The following is a 19473-nucleotide window of genomic DNA, read 5'->3' on the forward strand; positions in this document are numbered from 1 at the left end:
TGTGTACTAAGCACAATAATAATAATAATCTGAAGTACATTTTGTTTATTAAGGCAATGTGTGTAAATAATTAAGGATAGTGTGAAGTGTATGAATAATGCAATGGGGGGGGGGCACTTTGAGTGTTCTAAAAAGCGCTATATGAGAGCGAGGCGATATTAGACTTTTATTAAATATGCTATTGCTCCAAGTCCAACTGTCCCCCTTACTTGCACATGCTCAAAGGGCCCCATGTTGCCTGTTGCCCCCAGGGACCCTTGCTACGCCTCTGCACGGACCGGTACCGGTCTGTGGCGCATTTGGTACCGGGCCACACAGAAATAACAAATGCATTATGGCTGATTGACTTTGGCCTGTGCCGCTTAACACACCAATATCCCTGTCTACTCTAGATATATACAACTACAGGATAGGAGGTTGTCATAGAAATGCATTGATTGGACTGCTAGCAGTACATCTTGTTTTGTATACGTATCTACTGTATGTGCGCTTGGCCTCGATAATAACGTATGATGTAGGTCCTCGCCCATCACATTTGTTCCCGGAAATAATTAGCCCCCGCACTTGAATGACTGAAAAACGGATGTCTTTGGACAGATTTTTTTTACAGGGAAAAGGGAACCTGACGAGCCAGAAGATGAGCCTACAACCTCGAAGAAAACAAAATCTATGCTACTTCTCAATCACTAATGACCCACGAACAGCGAAAGAGTGGATTCGTAACCCGTATATGAATACACCGAGTGATTCGAGCATGGCTGTGAAACAGGAATATCAGCTTGTAAAAATCGCAAATCATGGCGACCTTAAACTTACATTTGAGACAACTCTACCGAGGTTCTGGATTAAAGTCATTTCGGAATATCCTGACATTGCTAGGAGAACACTGAAAACTATGCTACAATTTCCAACATCGTATCTTTGTGAAGGGGCTTAAATGTTATTTCATATTTGATGTATTTTTTTGCCGTACATTGCCGGTGTTCTGACAAATTTGGCATGCGCTTAACTTTAAAAATGACTGTAAATGCAGTGATTCCAAAGTACACACTATAAAATTTCTTTAAAGAAACAAATATTAACTTACGTCTGCCATGTTAGCTGCACACAGCAACTGCACACAGCTCTCTCAGTTAACGACTTCGCCGTGTTGTTAAGCATTAATTTACACCATTTTCGTGTTTCACATGTATGTTTATGATGTAAATAGCTTTTTAGCACTGCTGGATAACATTGAGAGTCCAACTGAATATAAAGAGGGCTTTTTTCACCGCCACAAAAGCTTTGGGAGCAAAATTATATAAGGGTGCAAAATTTGACAACACCGGTCCGTGAAAAAAAAAGACCCAAAGCACACCGGTCTGTGGTGCAAAAAAGGTTGGGGACCCCTGCCTTAACCCAACTACATATGTTGCAACTCCTTTTGTAATACGGGTATGTACACAGTATACATTTATTGTAAAAGATGTGCTTAATGGACCAACAAAATTGCACTTTAACAAGGCACTACACCCTGACTGCTCCAACTGAATACCTCTCTGGTTTGGAGCCGGACTACTACAAATTAAAAAAACTTTATTAGGCCGTTAGGAAGTTTGGACGCACAGAGCATCAGTACATAATCATCACATCGTAGACAACACAACACAGTACCAGACCAAACAACAATATAATAAAATGCAACCCCCAGACGGGTGAATGATTTAAGAAAATATTTGTAAAATAAAAAGAAATGCTTGTTGAAAAACTGTCACGACTGGACTCAACGGAGGACCCAAACACAGTTTTCTTGGTTAACAAAAAATGATTTTTTTAACAATGTCTCTCAAGGTGAAAACAAACAAGGCTGGTTCTTCAACAAAAATTCACTTCATCAAGGAAGGCAAAAACGTTATAAAAAACAAAGTAGCAAGCAAACTCAAGAATGCTTTAAAAAAGATTCAAGATTGGGTTTTCCTCTGTGGCTTTGGACAAGAAGTGAGCTGGGGTGACACGACGGCAGACAATGACACTCTGGCACAAAACAAAGGGGGGGACTGACTATATATACACACAGAAGTCAATGGGGAACAGGTGGAACCAATTGGTGATTAGGGAGCACATGAGGAAGGGCAAGTGCTCTGAAACAAGGAGGGAAAGACTTTCAAAATAAAACAGGAAATTACCAAGACATGACAGAACCTCACCACAGTGTGACAAAAACAAACAAACAAGCATTTACATTAATTCAGAAGACAATTGGTAGACATATTCATATCAGTCTTGGCATATTTTGACCTGTTTAAGTTTTTCTTTTATTTCACAAGTGAAACTGTTTCCTGGAGATAATGCCTTTGTGCAGATTCTTTTCTGCGATAAGTTGCACGCAGTGGAGTTTCTGGGTACTCATCAGAATGCTATCTGTTCTCTCAATAGAGGTGAATGCAGGTAAAAGCAAAAGTGGAAGTGATTAGTTTTATGCTAGTTCTATACAATGTCGAAAGGGCCCAAAACTTGCCCAGTCTACTAAAGTCAACACAATTATTTGTATTGTCTGAATAGTTTTTCTTGTTTGCCATAGAAACACAGTGCATGATTAAAACTTGTATACACTTGTTTTTAAACTCACAAGCCAACAAGCCGACAATGGAGTTTAATGTAGATGATTTTGTTAATAATCCGACTGTACAGGTACTTGAGAAATGTAGAAAGGACGATCTTGTTCTAATTGCACACGCTTTTGAGGTGATTGTACCACCTAACATCAGGAAAACTGAGCTACGTGAGCTCCTGTTTAACGTCTTAAATGAAAGGGGTGTGTTCGGTGAGCCAGCCCCATTAGAGGGGCCAGGTGCTGTGCCTGGTATTCCCCCACTCCGTACCTCCCCAGTTCGGGCTGCCATGACGGCCGAGGAGCTGAGAATAACGCTTCGCATAAAAGAGGTTGAGGTGAGACACATGGAGTTGGAAGCCATGCATCTTCGGGTGAAAGCTCTGGAGCTAGAGCGGGGTGCGGATGCTACAGCCAGCCCCACAACCCTACAGTCACCGCTCACCGGTATGCCCCACGAAGGGTTTGATGTTAGTCGGCACTAGAGCTGTCCCGACTAGTCGACGTTGTCTACGTCATCGATGACGTAAATGCGTCGACGGGCAAAACATACAGTCAACAGGTAATGACGGGTTAAAAAAAAAATTACATGCGGATAAAGTTTAGAATGGCGGGCGCTCGCGATGCAAGCGGTTGTTACTGGCACCCCTAAGGGGGCCGCTGTTATTTCAATGTGACCGGCATTGTCAGATTGTGCAAAGAGGAAGAAAGTGGGCGAGCGAGAGAGAGGGAGCGAGATTGGTGAGTTGGGAAAGTTGCTGCATCCCCCACGTTTTTGTTTTGGTCAAGGAACAAATCCATCTATAAAGAGTCATCCGACGCCTCTCGGTGTTATTATGCATGCCGCCACCTACCTGAGGAGGAAATCGGACGAACCGACAACGAGCCAAGTGAATCGCCGGTTCACTCTTCACTACGGCGAGGAGTTGAAAACACCGCCAATTACCAAAAAGGGCAGAATTGGTGACACGTGAAAGTGGCATAAAGCCAAAAAAGTGGACCAGAATAGCCAGAGCCTGGAATTATTTCAAGGAAAATATGGAGGGTGCCACTGTGTGTACTCTTTGCTAAACTGAGCTCGCATACCACGGTAGCACGTCGGCTATGAACGAACACTTGAAGCGCCGTCACCCCAGTATAATTTTCGAAGACAACAAGAAACAACAAGCTAGCGGATTGTAAGTCCATACAACTTTGTAACGATGTTTTTTAAAATGGAAGTTACCTTTATGTGCGTTGTATCAACGTGCATTTTTATTTAATACAATAATCAATTTATATATTATACATATATATATATATATAATTTATGTATTTTTTTTTTTATTATTATTATATTTATTAGAATCATGGAAGCTCCCACTTGGGGAAAATAATATACACAGGGGTGCACACATAAGTGGTCCGCATGCGCGCATGCGTACTGGAGGTAGACAAATGCGCTGGCCCTCAACGGCTTCCATACGCTTTTGCGTACCGATGGCTGACGACTGTATTTGCGGCGGACACGAGAAAATCACTTCTCAAAATGTCAAAGAGGCAGGCAACACTGAGTAATTATTTCCGTGTTCCCCCACCCCCGTCAAAAGACAGACAGACGACAGAGATGTCACCGGAGCTACCGGAAAAAAGGACTTTTGCTGAAAAGTGGCTGCAGGAGGTACCATGGCTAGAAGCAAATGATGCTCGCACGGAAATATGGTGCAACATTTGCCGTGAGAATCCCAGTGTCGTTAATAAGAGCAGCGCATTTTATGTAGGGTCAAAGAATTTTAGCCATCCAAACTTTGAAAAGCAAGAAAAAAAACAGAGCATGTGGCAATTAAGCAAACTATCGATGTCAGACAGGACCCCACTCGCCCTATGGACAAGTGGCGGAAAAAAGTTATTGAAGAACAGCGCCATGCACTGACAAACGTGTTTCTGCTCGCATTTCACAGAGCTAAACATGCACGTTCAATGAGCTCTTATGAGGAGGACATCCCACTTTTACAAAGACTTGGAGTTAATGTGGGAGCCGCATATGAATGCCCTTTATTTTGAATTAGTGCTTTTATGTATATTTCTTTACATTCCACCTCAAAGTAATGGCAATTTTGTTGTGCCAGTTGATGTTAATCAAGCGTTAATTGTTTATATAATTAATTAAAGGTAATTGGCTCTAAGTAAAGCTTGTCATAATTTTATCGCATCAGGCGAGTCGGCTCTCAAGCTCAATGAGGACCAAGTCACATCGCCAGGTCCTCCTCTGAGAACCTGGGCAAAAAAAATATGTGCACCCCTGATTATATTTGCTTGTCAGAAATGTGCAGAGATTTCCTGTTTTGTTTTTGTTTTGGGTTGTGTTGTTTTGTGTTGTTGTTTTGTTGTGTTTTTTGGTTTTGTTTTGTAACCAACAGTAAACATGGTGAGTTTTATCAAAATGCATGCATTTTTCCCAGAAATTTCTCATGTGAAGTCGTCAACTGGGCAGATTTCATCTATAAATTGGTGCACCGCCCCCATTTCTAGGCAGTTGTACGACAGTAAAACTAATTCCAAGTTCCAAGTATGGACCACATGAAGTATTTCACAAAAAGTATTAATAAAAAATTACAAGTGATCCAATTTTCTCAAACAGTTGTGAGGATTAACGGTTCTTCAGAACATAAAGAAGATTGGTGACCCGCTTTCCTCTCACATCTAATTTAACCAACAGAAAACATAGTGAGTTTTATCAAAATGCATGCATTTTCCCCAGAAATTTCTCATGTGAAGTCGTCAACTGGGCAGATTTCATCTATAAATTGGTGCACAACCCCCATTTCTAGGCAGTTGTGCGACAATAAAACTAATTCCAATTTTCAAGTATGGATCACATGAAGTATATCACAAAAAGTCTTAATACAAAATTACAAATGATCCAATCTTCTCAAACAGTTGCGAGGATTAACGGTTCTTCAGAACGTAAAGAAGATTGGTGACCCGCTTTCCTCTCACATCTCCCACTTTTCCTGAAAATGTTCACAGTCGTCACCAACATTTCTCTTCATGGCAATTTTTGAGAAAGACATGATTGGATGACCTGTCGTCACTTTTGAATTACGTTTCAATCAATTGACCGTTGCCAATTTACTTTGACTAATATCTTGAAAAGACAACGTTGAAAACTGTCATGAACTTGAGCCATGATTGCTTGTACTGTAAGTGATTAAAAACAAGTTCAAAATGAATAACTACCGCCCGTCCAGCTCCCTAAACGTCTCGCAGCTCAGAGACATGAAAAGCACAACCGAAGAGGACACATACCCTCTACTGGCTGACCCAGAACCTACAGGCAACAATATGTACGCAATTAATTAAAGTAAACTGGGTTTACTTGGCCTTTTTAAAATGTGTCAGTTGAGGTATTGTTTCCTACCTTTTGTTTACGTGCAGGACAGGTTTCTTACTTGTATTTCACCAGGCTCTTTTCCCATATTTACCAGGGGTAGGGTTGTTCCGATCATGTTTTTTTGCTCCCGATCGTTTTAGTTTGAGTATCTGCCGATCCCGATATTTCCCGATCCGATTGCTTTTTTTTGCTCTCGATTCAATTCCAATCATTCCCGATAATTTTTCCCGATCATATACATTTTGGCAATGCATTAAGAAAAAAAATGAATAAAACTCGGATATATACATTCAACATACAGTACATACAGGTAAGTACTGAATTTGTTTATTACGACAATAAATCCTCAAGATGGCATTTAAATTATTAACATTCTGTCTGTGAGAGGGATCCAGGGATAGAAAGACTTGTACTTCTTAAAGGATAAATGTGACTTTGTATATTGTGACTAAATATTGCCATCTAGTGTATTTGTTGAGCTTTCAGTAAATGATACTGTAGCCATTCCCAAATGCATGATTGGAAGTGCAACCATGACTGTGCGTGGTGCTACCAATTGATATATCCTCTCTGCGTTGGGAAATAACCTAGGGTGTTAAGAAAAAGATCAATTGCTACCTTGCTTCCCCACGTTGCTTCCCACGATATTTCTAATTGTAGGGAGAGGGATTGTAAGGATTTAACCAATTAAAAAAAGGTTTCAAAGGCTGCCAAAATTCACTCTACTCATATTAGGCTGCCTTTTGGCTCTCTATATAGGTAAAACGGCGCCATTACAGATTGAGCGCGACAATGCGTGAGTGGGTCGTGCAGCGCATGCATTAATAGCGTTAAATATTTGAACGTGATACATTTTTTAAAAAATTAATTATTGCCGTCATCGGGATAAATTTGATAACCCTACCTTAAGCCTAAACTAAAGACTCTGGATGAGTGTAACATATTATGTCTGTAACGTTAAATACAATTAGAAAACGATTTAATTAAAATATATACTATATATATATTAAAAAAAGGCATGTCCGATATTTTTTTGTCTGATTCCGATACTTTGAAAATGACGTGATTGGACCCAATCGATCGGCATCGGGACATCTCTAACCAGGGGGCTTGAGTTGTATTTTAACCCAAAAGAAACTCAACTATATACATTTATAGAAAAACAGGGAAAAATTGTGTGAACATATAGGTTACAGTGGGACAATTTCATCACATGAATATTTGGGCCACCTCCCAAGGGTTTTGTCATCCAAAGTACATTTAGATTCTGCGTGGCTCCCACAGTGAGCATGCTATAACACTTGCAATCGTGAGCAACCCTCACTGGGAAGGAGTCCATTTTGCTTTGTTGTTAGAATGATTCATTGTGAATTTTAGCAGTCATATGTGTCTCATGAAGGTGGAGTCAAGGGTTTAATTTCTGCAGTCATCAACTCTGTTATCCTTTCTAACTGTGTGGTGACATTCTCATTTAAAGATGAAGTTGACACAATAAGTCATTCCGCTCCGATGGGATTTACAGTTTTCCCCTTCAATTGGGTTTTTATTGCTGCATTTATATCTAAAGTAGACATGTCAAATATGGTCCATAAAAATAATAATATCTTGATTTCTGAACATTTATTTAGTTAAGTTCATTTTATGATGTGTGTTATGGTAGAAATGTTTTTCAGAAGCCTGAGGCATTAATTCATTTAATTAAATTGCCTTTTCTTTTTAAAATAATGATATACAATATGATTGTCAGAAGCCTGAGGCATTAATTCATTTAATTAAATTGCCTTTTCTTTTTAAAGTAATGATATACAATACGATATGATAAGAGCACAATCATTTCCATGACCCAGCTCGTAACGTGAGGTCGCTCGTATCATGAATGGATTTTCTCCATAAGAAATAACTGGATTTCAGTTGATGCGTGCAACACTTCCCATGACGCCCCATGTTATTTCCTACATAATAATTCAAGGCAGGGGTGTTACCAAGGGGGGCAGGAGTGGGAAGTGCCCACCTACGGACACGCTCCGCCCACTCAAAGAAAACTGGATGTAGTACTAACGGCAGTCTGGGCACCGATTATGGTATCCCATTCATATAATACTGATATGTTCTAAGTTTTAACCTTTGTGTTGTTACCTCCTCTTTCACCTTTAAAAAAATAAAAATAATAATAATAATGAAAAGAAAAAAAAAAATAAATTAAATTAAATGTTGGTTTTGTTCCTAGGGGGCACTACACACATTTACGCATATTTAGATTTTTTTTTTTTTTTTTTAATCAAAGTTTTCACCAGTGTTCCCCTGGCTGTTGAGTTTAGTGAGTTTTGAAGCATTCTGAGGGGTCAAAGTAGGGCTCAAAGTGTCGGCGGGACAAAGAATGACTGCTAGGGGGCGCTACATAGTGTATTCGGAATTTGTCTTTACATGGTTTCAAAGATTGCACCTGTCTTGACCTGCCTGTCGATTTTGGTGCATTTTGAAGCATTCTAAGGGGGTCAAATAGAGCTCAAAGTGACTGCGGAACAAAGAATAACTATAATAATAATAATAATAAAACCGAGGAACCACAATAGGTTACCTAAAAAAACATTGTCACCTGCATGTCCATACCATTCAGTTATGGATGTGTTGTAAGTCAAATACAATTAAATCAACTTTTATTTGTTTAGACCAAATCACAACAACAGTTATCTAAAGGGGAAAACAAGACATGTTTTAAGGTGCAGTAGTCCTACGCTGGATTTCAACCTACTTGAGCATTGTAGCTTTTTTATTTTTTTATTTATTTATTTTTTTGTTTCCAAGGCAGTTTGTTATTAATTGTAACCCCCAAAAATTTATTCTCAACAACATTTTCAATTTGTACACCTTCAATACTAAATGTTAGTTCAGTATCAATTTTTACATTCCCAAAAATCATTGCTTTTGGTTTTACTTATATTCATTGATGATTTATTTAGATCCATCCATTCTTTAATTAAGCTTAGTTCCTTTTTCACAGTAGTTACAAGTTCAGTGTAACTATCACTACTGTAAAAAATATTTACGTCATCTGCGAACAGAAAGTGTTTTATTACTTGGGATACATTAAAAATACCATTTATAGGCTTCAAAGATGATATGCGGGAACGATAGCATAACATGAACAAATTTTTTGGTGTAAGTGAACACACGAGAGGGAAGGTTTTCTGGAATATTGGAGACTGCTCGTATCATGGAAATTTGCTCGCATCATGAGACTCGTTTCCTCTCGTGATGATTCTCATATCATGAACAGTTCGTAAGGGGAGGTGTTCGTATCATGAGCGTCCACTCAACTCCTAGAACTTGGCGTGGGTTTGTCTTGGAGGTTCCACTGTACAGAATGTTCACTTACTGGAGTTGTAGGCTGTTCTTTTTGAACGTTTTCACTTGGACCGTTCAACTCTACCTTTGTATGCAGGTGTTTCACCTGATGAATTTAACATTCACCAGTGCCCGCAGTTTCATGCTTCACTAACTTACACAATTATTCGGCACAGACTCGTGAATAGATGTTCCAATGAAAGCCCAGAAAATCGTGATCGGATTTCTAATGCGCTACCTCAGGGGAAGTAGTCTATCTTCATTGATAGAAGCAACACGTGCCGAGGCGGCCAACCGTATAAGCAGGTGAACCGACCACTCCGCTCTCTCCCGCATAATATCCTCTATTATACAGAATTGAAGAGAGACACTCTTGCAATGTAGCAAACTGAGTACTTGATGTATATTAGTCACTCCATATTTAATGAATTTCCCAAAAGCTGTAAACACACTTCAATTAAATTAGTGATCAGTACCGACAGCTTACCACATGTATTTCTGAAAACGAATTAACATATGAGGAAACTCTGTAATGCGATAAGGGATGCACAGGGCATCAATATTAGTGAAAATTGCTTCTCCCCCACATACACTATATTTTATCAAGACAGATGGGTGGGTGTGGTTTTACAGGATGTTGGGATCTTGTCATGCAGTCTGAAATATATTACGCTGAGACGCAAATATCGTTAGTCATTAGTACACTTGGTCTCACAACAGTGTGCCTGGTAATTGATAATTAGCCTTTGGGAAAAAATGCTAGATTGTTATCACGATGTCTCTTGCCCTTGTGTGAGTACTTTGCTGGTTCTTTGTCAGTTCATGGGATAATTTTATGACTTTCTAAACGAGGAAAGATCGGTTTTGATGATAAGAATTACATAATTAATCCCCGCAGGAAATTAACTTTTTGTCTCATATGACACTGTAAATAAATGGGAACCATTCATGTTTTTGGTGGGAAAGTTCAGTGTCTTGCTCAAGGGTACAGGGGTCTCTCAGGCAACATTTCTGATATAACACAACAGACCAGGTCCTGTATTGATGAACACAGTGGAAATAGGGTCAGTCCAAATTTAATGTGTCTCTCTTGGTGTTCCACCATGTGACACACTGGCTTCGGTATTGGCGAATCTTTGAATTCTTGAACAAAATAATAGCTTAGGGGCAGTTTACATGGAGACTCTGCCACACAAAGACGCAATGACTGAGTTGTGGACTCGCCTCGCATGCATATGGTGTCGGCGAAGACGAAAAATTATGAATCCTGCCTCCAAAGTGGAAGAATCCGATTGCGGGGGGTTGAGGGGGGCGTCCTCGGCATGCATATCAAAGGCTCCTGCAGCGCAAGACCGCGTCGTTAACGTCAGCACTCGTACACGTCACATTCGGTGTGCGCAGCGGTGCTACTAAACATTAAAACCAGCAAATATGGCGGAAAGTTGGCTTTAATTTACTGTTTTAATAATATTTTTTAAATTAAATATGTTGAACGTTTCAATTTTTGTGCCTTTTTGAGCAAAAGAAAAATGACATTGCTTCGAGTGGGCGTGCATATTTTTTTTCCGGGCTGAGGGAGCTTGTTGGGGTCAAAGTGCATCATTCTCTGTCGCCCAGTAAATCTGCACTGCCCCCTAGGGCCTGGCATGAATACTACATCGTTTTCATGCGGAATCGCGACATTGTTCAAATGGAGACGCAAATGCAAATGCAAATTTGACATTTTTCGTATTCTCGGAGAGTCACCATGTAAACGGCCCCTTAATCTTTTCAATTCTTACTGTACAAATAAATAATCTAAAACAATTTTCTAAATAATACCTCTTCTTTAGATCCAGCTTTAACAAAAAGCTCATTTCAAATAATGGAAATTTATCCGTAGCCTCAAGACTACCACTAATTGTCATTGTTCCCTCTCAGTTATTATTCTCATAAACAAACAAAAGATTCAACCAGCATGTTTCCAAACGTAACACTTCAAAACTACATAGCCCATAATGCTTAGTGCGACTTACCTCACTGACAGCTAGCACAGGTAACCGAGGCAAAAATCAAACATTGCTAGAAAAGTTTACCATCATCGGCAGCGTAAGGATGATACACCAAACGGGATTTTACAGATCACACCAGTACAAAGCTCCGACAGAAGTAAACAGTTGCCGAAAGGTAAGTTTAGCAAGTGTACATACAGTGGGGCAAATAAGTACTTAGTCAACCACCAATTGTGCAAGTTCTCCTACTTGAAAAGATTAGAGAGGCCTGTAATTGTCAACATGGGTAAACCTCAACCATGAGAGACAGAATGTGGAAAAAAAAAAAGAAGAAAATCTCATTGTTTGATTTTTAAAGAATTTATTTCCAAATTAGAATGGAAAATAAGTATTTGATCACCTACAAACAAGCAAGATTTCTAGCTGTCAAAGAGGTCCAACTTCTTCTAACGAGGTCTAACGAGGCTCCACTCGTTACCTGTATTAATGGCACCTGTTTTTACTCATTATCGGTATAAAAGACACCTGTCAAAAAGCTCTCTCAGTCACACTCCAAACTCCACTATGGCCAAGACCAAAGAGCTGTCGAAGGACACCAGAGACAAAATTGTAGACCTGCACCAGGGTGGGAAGACTGAATCTGCACTAGGTAAAACACTTGGTGTAAAGAAATCAACTGTGGGAGCACTTATTAGAAAATGGAAGACATACAAGACCACTGATAATCTCCCTCGATCTGGGGCTCCATGTAAGATCTCACCCCATGGCGTCAAAATGATAACAAGAACGGTGAGCAAAAATCCTAGAACCACACGGGGGGACCGAGTGAATGACCTACAGAGAGCTGGGACCACAGTAACAAAGGCTACTATCACACAATGCGCCGCCAGGGACTCAAATCCTGCACTGCCAGACGTGTCCCACTGCAATAGAAAGCACCCATCCAGGCCCGTCTGCGGTTCGCTAGAGAGCATTTGGATGATCCAGAAGAGGACTGGAAGAATGTGTTATAGTCAGATGAAACCAAAATAAAACATTTTGGTAGAAACACAGGTTCTCGTGTTTAGAGGAGAAAGAATACTGAATTGCATCCCAAGAACACCATACCCACTGTGAAGCATGGGGGTGGAAACATCATGCTTTGGGGCTGTTTTTCTGCAAGGGGACCAGGACGACTGATCTGTGTAAAAGAAAGAATGAATGGAGCCATGTATCGAGAGATTTTGAGTGAAAATCTCCTTCCATCAGCAAGGGCATTGAAGATGAGACGTGGCTGGGTCTTTCAGCATGACAATGATCCCAAACACACAGCCAGGGCAACAAAGGAGTGGCTTCGTAAGAAGCATTTCAAGGTCCTGGAGTGGCCTAGCCAGTCTCCAGATCTCAACCCCATAGAAAATCTGTGGAGGGAGTTGAAAGTCTGTGTTGCCCAACAACAGCCCCAAAACATCATTGCTCTATAGGAGATCTGCATGGAGGAATGGGCCAAAATATCAGCAAAAGTGTGTGACAAGCTTGTGAAAAGTTACAGAAAACGTTTGGCCTCCGTTATAGCCAACAAAGGGTACATAACAAAGTATTGAGATGAACTTTTGGTATTGACCAAATACTTATTTTCCACCATGATTTGCAAATAAATTCTTTAAAAATCAAACAATGGGATTTTCTGGTTTTTTTTTTTTTCACATTCTGTCTTTCATGGTTGAGGTTTACCCATGTTGATAATTACAGGCCTCTCTAATATTTTCAAGTGGGAGAACCTGCACAATTAGAGGTTAACTAAATACGTATTTGCCCCACTGTACCTGTGAGCTCCAGTCGTGACGAAAATTTGTTTGTGTATAAGAATTGACAGTTGACGCCATAATAAAGCCAGTGTTTTACTGCGCACGCATGCGCAAATTTGTATTCAAAGTAGAATAAAGGTATTTTTGACCAGTGTTGTTAATCTTACTGAAAAAAAGTAATTAATTATAGTTACAAATTACTTCTCCCAAAAAGTAATTGCGTTAGTAACTCAATTACCTGAATGTAAGAGTAATTAGTTACTTGGCAAAGTAATTGGTGATAATTACTTTTTTTTTTTTTCCTCAAAAAAAAAAACAAAAAAAAAACATTGGCCACACTATGTGAAGTTTTTTGTGAAGGTTTTTGGTACAATTGGCCCGAGCCCAATTCTTTACCCTAATTTACCCTTTACCCTGAATCAACTGTTGAAAGTTGTTAAAATTGCTCCCATTATTGCATTTGTTCCCTTCTCTCTACTTTCGACATATGAAAGTTTTAAAACTGTTTCATCATTTAAAGATAGATTCAAGTCAAGATTTTGCCGATTTAGAAGTATTTTAGATAAAAAGTTACTTAGGTTCGCTAGGAAGGTTCTCTACAACAGAGCCGTCCTAAAAAGTCTACTGCTTTAAGATGGCGGCTGTCTACTAACGCATTTAGTGCCATGCAGTGTTGTTAATTTTACTTTAAAAAAGTAATTAATTACAGTTACAAATTACTTCTCCCAATAAGTAATTGTGTTAGTAACTCAGTTACCTGAATGTAAGAGTAATTAGTTACTTGGCAAAGTAACTAGTGATATTTTTTTTTTCTCAAAAAAAAAAAAAAAAAAAAAAAAAAAAAAAAAACAGGTCACACAATGTGAAGCTTAAAGGGTTTGGGGGACAATTGGCCCAAGCCCAATTCTTTACCCTCCACTTAACTAGACACAAGGGTATTGCGATAACTAGCTAGTAACCTTTGCTATGTGTGGAAGTCATTTAAAGTTGTGAATCAATCGTTAAAGTTGTTAAAATTTCTCCCGTTATTGCATTAGTTCCCTTCTGTCTACTTTAAACATGTGTAAGTTTTAAAACTGTTTCATCATTTAAAGATAGATTTAAGTTAAGATTTTGCCGATTTAGGAGCATTTTAGATTTTAAAAAATTACTTAGGTTCGCTAGGAAGGATCTCTACATCAGGGCCTTCCTGAGAGGTCTTACTGCTTTAAGATGGCGGCTGTTTACAAACGCATGTAGTCCTTAAAACATGTTGGCAATGCAGCGGTGTCTGTCATTGCATCTAGTTCTATAATATGATATCTACCGTGTCATGTGGGCGTAGTTTGTCGGCTATGGCTGCAGTCAGGTATTATTGGAGCCATCTAGCATCGCGGTTGCAACGGCGTCTTCCCCACTCCTGCTCTGCTCTCGTCCCCGTGAGTCCGTTTCTCTCAGACTTTTTTTAATTTAACCAACTTAGTAACGCATAGTAACGCACGCCTTTCCCGCCTCAGTAACGGTAACGGCGTTGCCAAGATGAGAAAAGTAATTAATTAGATTACTCATTACTGAAAAAAATAACGCCGTTAGTAACGCCGTTATATTGTAACGCCGTTATTAACAACACTGTTTTTGACTTAATTACACTTTTAAGTGCATGAGCATTTGACTATATACGTTTTGAACACAAGTCTTAACAATTGAGCAGGCTCTTTGGGAGCACGTAGTATCATACAATACTACTAGTATCGTAGTATTCTGTGCAGCTCATCAGTCAAAAAAGCGGACATTTTCTTGAAATTATAAAACCCTGCCCGACGCCCAGAACAGGATGAAAAAAAGTGAACATGTCCGGGCAAAAGAGGACTCCCTGTCCATAGACATCATAATTTACTTGACGAGTCACTTGAGGTATTCTCCGCGCACCACCCGCCCGTAGGGGGCTATGTGAGTCAGCTTCATTTATTAGAAGTAGGTGGTACAAAAAAAAAAAAAGGAAGTAGGTGGGAATGACTATCACATATGCTGTGTTTGGAATTACCTTCAAAAAGTTCAAAATCTGGAACGCATACTAACAACAAGAAACTTTTATTTTCAGTGTTGCCACGCCGAGGTCAACAACACATCCCATAGCGGCGTGGCAGGTGTGCTGATATCCGTGCTATTGGGCTGTTTTGGCAGATAGACACACACAAATCAAGGCCAACAAAACCTTGATAACTGCGTCTAGTTTCGCAAGCTCTGGGACACTCAAAAACGTTCTCACAACTCTCCTTGCTAAGCTAAATTATATCTTGATGCATGTGGACTGCAGTTAATGAATGACAAAAAGCCTACTCACCTTGCTGAAACTTGCAAAACTCTTTACATGGCCATTATAATCTCCCCTACTCATTAAAATAGGAAAAGTTGCTGTTTTGTTGTGCAGCAATGAAAAGGTTTTGGTGCTTTGGACGATCGTCAATTTGCTTGGAGTATCGCTTTTCACTTTCTGACAGCATTTATGTCAGCCTATTTTGCGCTGGCCGCATTTTTATTTTGTTTTACTATTATTTTATAATTACATAATAAACATACTATTATGTTTTATTTTTATTTTAAGTTCCGAGCTTGGTCGTGGAAAAAATTAAACTGTTTTGTATTGTGAAGAAATCTTCACTGTGAAGACAAGCATTATGAATAATTGTGAAAGGGAAATATAGAAGCTCTCCTACCTATACTGTACTGAACATTATTTGTGTAGTATTCTGATGCTGGAAGAGTAGTGCCAGTAGAAACACAGGCTCACCAGGGGTAACCTGAATAATTCATTCAACAGGTGGTTTGCATCGGAGCAGGTAGGTTCACGAAGGAGACTCTCTGAATCAACAAGGCACTGTGTCGATATTACGAATGAAAAGTTTTTTGGCAACGCGGGAAAGGTGCAGCAACAGAATGAAGCTAGCACATGAGGACACTGGAGATAACAAGATTGGCTCACATGTTCTTTTTGAATGTTTACTTGCTCGTTTTGCATTTACAAACAACACTTACTAACATTACAGAAACATGTCATGTGTGAGTAAATTATCTGGTATTTGAGTTCAAAAGATGAATTCCAAGCTTTTATCTTGTGCTTTGATGCCAACCAATGAGATGCACAAAAGGCATGCGAGACTCTAGGCAATGACCCCTAGGGACAGTCACGCTATCATCTGATCCTTCTCTACTGTGTTCATAATTGCAAAGATAACGTTCGTCTCTGTGACTCCTTTGTTTCTATTGCTGCCTGCTGCTGTTGTATAATTTAGTTTTCATCTTCTGTATATTTTCCAAAACACCAATTATGTGGTAGCGTATCTTTGAATCAGCAATGATCTTTTAGTAGTCCCAAATTTAGCTGGGTATTTTTCCCCTTCAGTTTAATATTTCCCATTTTAATCGCAGATATCTGCACTCTTGCTCAGAGTTCCAAATCACAGATTATGGTAAAAGCAGGGGTGAAAGTGGCTAGAATTTCTTGCCGAAACTCCCCGACGTGAAGGTCGCCATGGAGCCAGAAATTAAAACCTCCTAAAACTACTGAAATGGAAAGAAAACTGTTTTGGCACAGTTATTTCTATAATACATACAAAAACTGATTTTAATTCAAAATTGTATTTTTTCACTGATTTGCGAAATAAAAGCTAACAAAAACAGCAATAACCTCAACCTCCCTCTCCTAATTTACTGTTTTCCCTTATTTCCTCACATACTAAATGCCAAATCTCAATTTTAATTACTTAAGAACATAGGATATTTATTAAAATTGAAGTAAATGTAAACATTTACTTTTACTGTCTTTTTTTTTTTTTAATAATAAAGATATAAGTAACATACATTCAGAAAAATAAGTACAAATGACTTATATTATGCAGAGTGAAATGGAATATATTTTGAAGATCGCGCAAACAGTGACTTTTTTAAATCATCAGGAAATGAATAAGTAGCCTAACATAAATTAACAAATATAAGTCCAAAGTACATATGGACAGCTAAGATGCTCTGAACCTCCCCATCAGAGCAAATAAAACTAAATATGATGAATAAGCCTCCTCAACTCTTTCCCTGCTCTCAAAGATTTGATCCATTTTCTGTTGCATTGCCCTTTTTTGTCGCATCAATTCAATAAACATTTTTTTTTTTTTTTTTGCTGTTCCAGAAAATATGCAAATTTGAACCAATCAGAGCTAACTATCTCTGCTGATTACATGTCAGTATGTCAAATTTGAATGGATAAATGACTCCAGGCGTTTTGCTTTGCTGCGTGCATTCGCACATTGACGTGACTCATCATCGTCAGACTCAGATAACTGCAGCAGCTGGGGAAACCTCCTTGCTGTCCGTGGAATAAAATCAATAATAAATATTGGTGGAAACGGATTACGCTACACAAGCCCTTTATTATGCTTGTTGTTAACAGTTGTTTATGTAAATCTGATGTTGGTAGATTGTTTTCTTTTTGGAGATTAAATGCATGTGTGGCAGTCTAGCATTTTTTTTTTTTTACATAGCGCTTTGACAGTTGCTGTCATATTTTCGGAATCAAAGCACCGTGTACCAAAACAACATTCCGGCCCTGAATCTTATACCAGAACTGCTTTCCGGCCCGGAATCTTATACCAGAACTGCGTTCCTGACCGTTCTGGCCCACTTTCACCCCTGGGTGAAAGACATATTTTTACTATTGCTTTTGAAACTTTATAACTGATTACCAAAAAAACATGTTCTCATACAATGTTCAAGTAATTTTCGAGGAAATGTGGTATTTGAATACACTGGTTAACAATTCATTGGTCAAGCTACATTTCAGTTGAAATTGAGTAAACCACTTCATAATGAATAAATGTTTTAAATATTCATCAGCTATCTATTTTCTACACGACTTTACCTGTGAAGGGTCAGGGAGAGCGCCTGTACAAGCACATTTGTGATTGATTGCCGAGCCACCTCCTTTGTGAGGAAAAACCGGTATGGAAAATTAATGAATTCATGACTGCCAAGCCACCAAAAAACAACAAATCACGATCATACATTGACCAATGATACGAACCCATTTTACACTATTAGTGTGATACAAATACAGTATGAGATGAATATTACTTACAATTAGGCCTGTCGCGATAACAAATTTTAGTGTGCAATAATTTATCCCACAAATTATTGCTATATGCGATATTATTGCGCGCCCCCATTTTTTTAAAACCAATTCACAATAACACAGTGAGAATACAGTATATATTGACCATGCCTCTCATGTAAAAGACAACAATATTAATACCGCACAGAAACACAGAATAAATAAAATGTGTTTTTCAAGAAAAAAAATAAAATAAAATTGCACTTAATAACTTAAGCATTTAGGCAAATGAAAAAACATTTCCCCTCATAGCTTCTGCAATAGTGTTCCATAGGGATGCAACGATTAGTATGCGGCGATGCATTCCGATGCGCAGCATGGACGATTCGATTCGATGCGGGCAACAAGCCGAATCGATTCAGCGCATTTTAAAATATATAAGTACGTTCAAAAATCTTCCCTGCGCAATTCCGGTGATGCAATGGATTTGGTTTCCCCATTTGTATTATTATTGTCATGTTTCATTTTTTACACACTGCATAACTCTGGTCAAGTTTCCCACCAACCTCATAGAAGCCAAAATGTCTCCAGATGTCAGCTTTCAATGTCTTAGGTGCATCAAGAATCTTTCTTGCTCCCTCTTTCTCCGCTTCAGCCATTGTTATGTTATGTCCTATCTCTTAAAGGTTAGATCTTGTGCCCGAGTTCGGGTTCGGGCCCAAAATGTTAAGCATTCACGTTCGGGTCGGGTCGGGTCGGGTCGGGTCGGGCCGCCCCGCGCCGGACTAATAAATTATTTTTAAAAAAAAAAAAAAAATGGGATAAAACCGAGAGCAGGCTCTCTGTATTGTGCATTTGCTTGTGCACTCACATGAAGCAGTGGCGCCGCCCGCTTTTTCTTCTTCTCCTCCGCTGTGGCGCTTGCGATTCGTTATGAAAGACACTTTTATTTATGCACACAAAGGCAACACAAATGTGATCCTTGTTTTGAATCCTCTCCTCTGTGTGTCTGCAAACTCGTTTTTTTTTTTTTTTTTTTTTTTAATAAACTTTCCCAGCGTTATTCATTATTGTGTAAATGATTTTATAATGATCACAAAAATATGTAGACTATTTAAACATTAAGAAAACTTGCGTTTTTTTTCTGCCAACTGAGAATTTGTAACGAAAGACACTTTTTTTATGCACACAAAGGCAACACAAATGTGATCCTTTTGAATCCTCTCCTCTGTGTGTCTGCAAACTCGTTTTTTTTTTTTATATTAAACTTTCCCAGCGTTATTTCATTGTGCAAATGCTTCTATAAT

Source organism: Corythoichthys intestinalis, chromosome 6, assembly GCF_030265065.1.
Source record: "Corythoichthys intestinalis isolate RoL2023-P3 chromosome 6, ASM3026506v1, whole genome shotgun sequence".
Classification (NCBI taxonomy): domain Eukaryota; kingdom Metazoa; phylum Chordata; class Actinopteri; order Syngnathiformes; family Syngnathidae; genus Corythoichthys; species Corythoichthys intestinalis.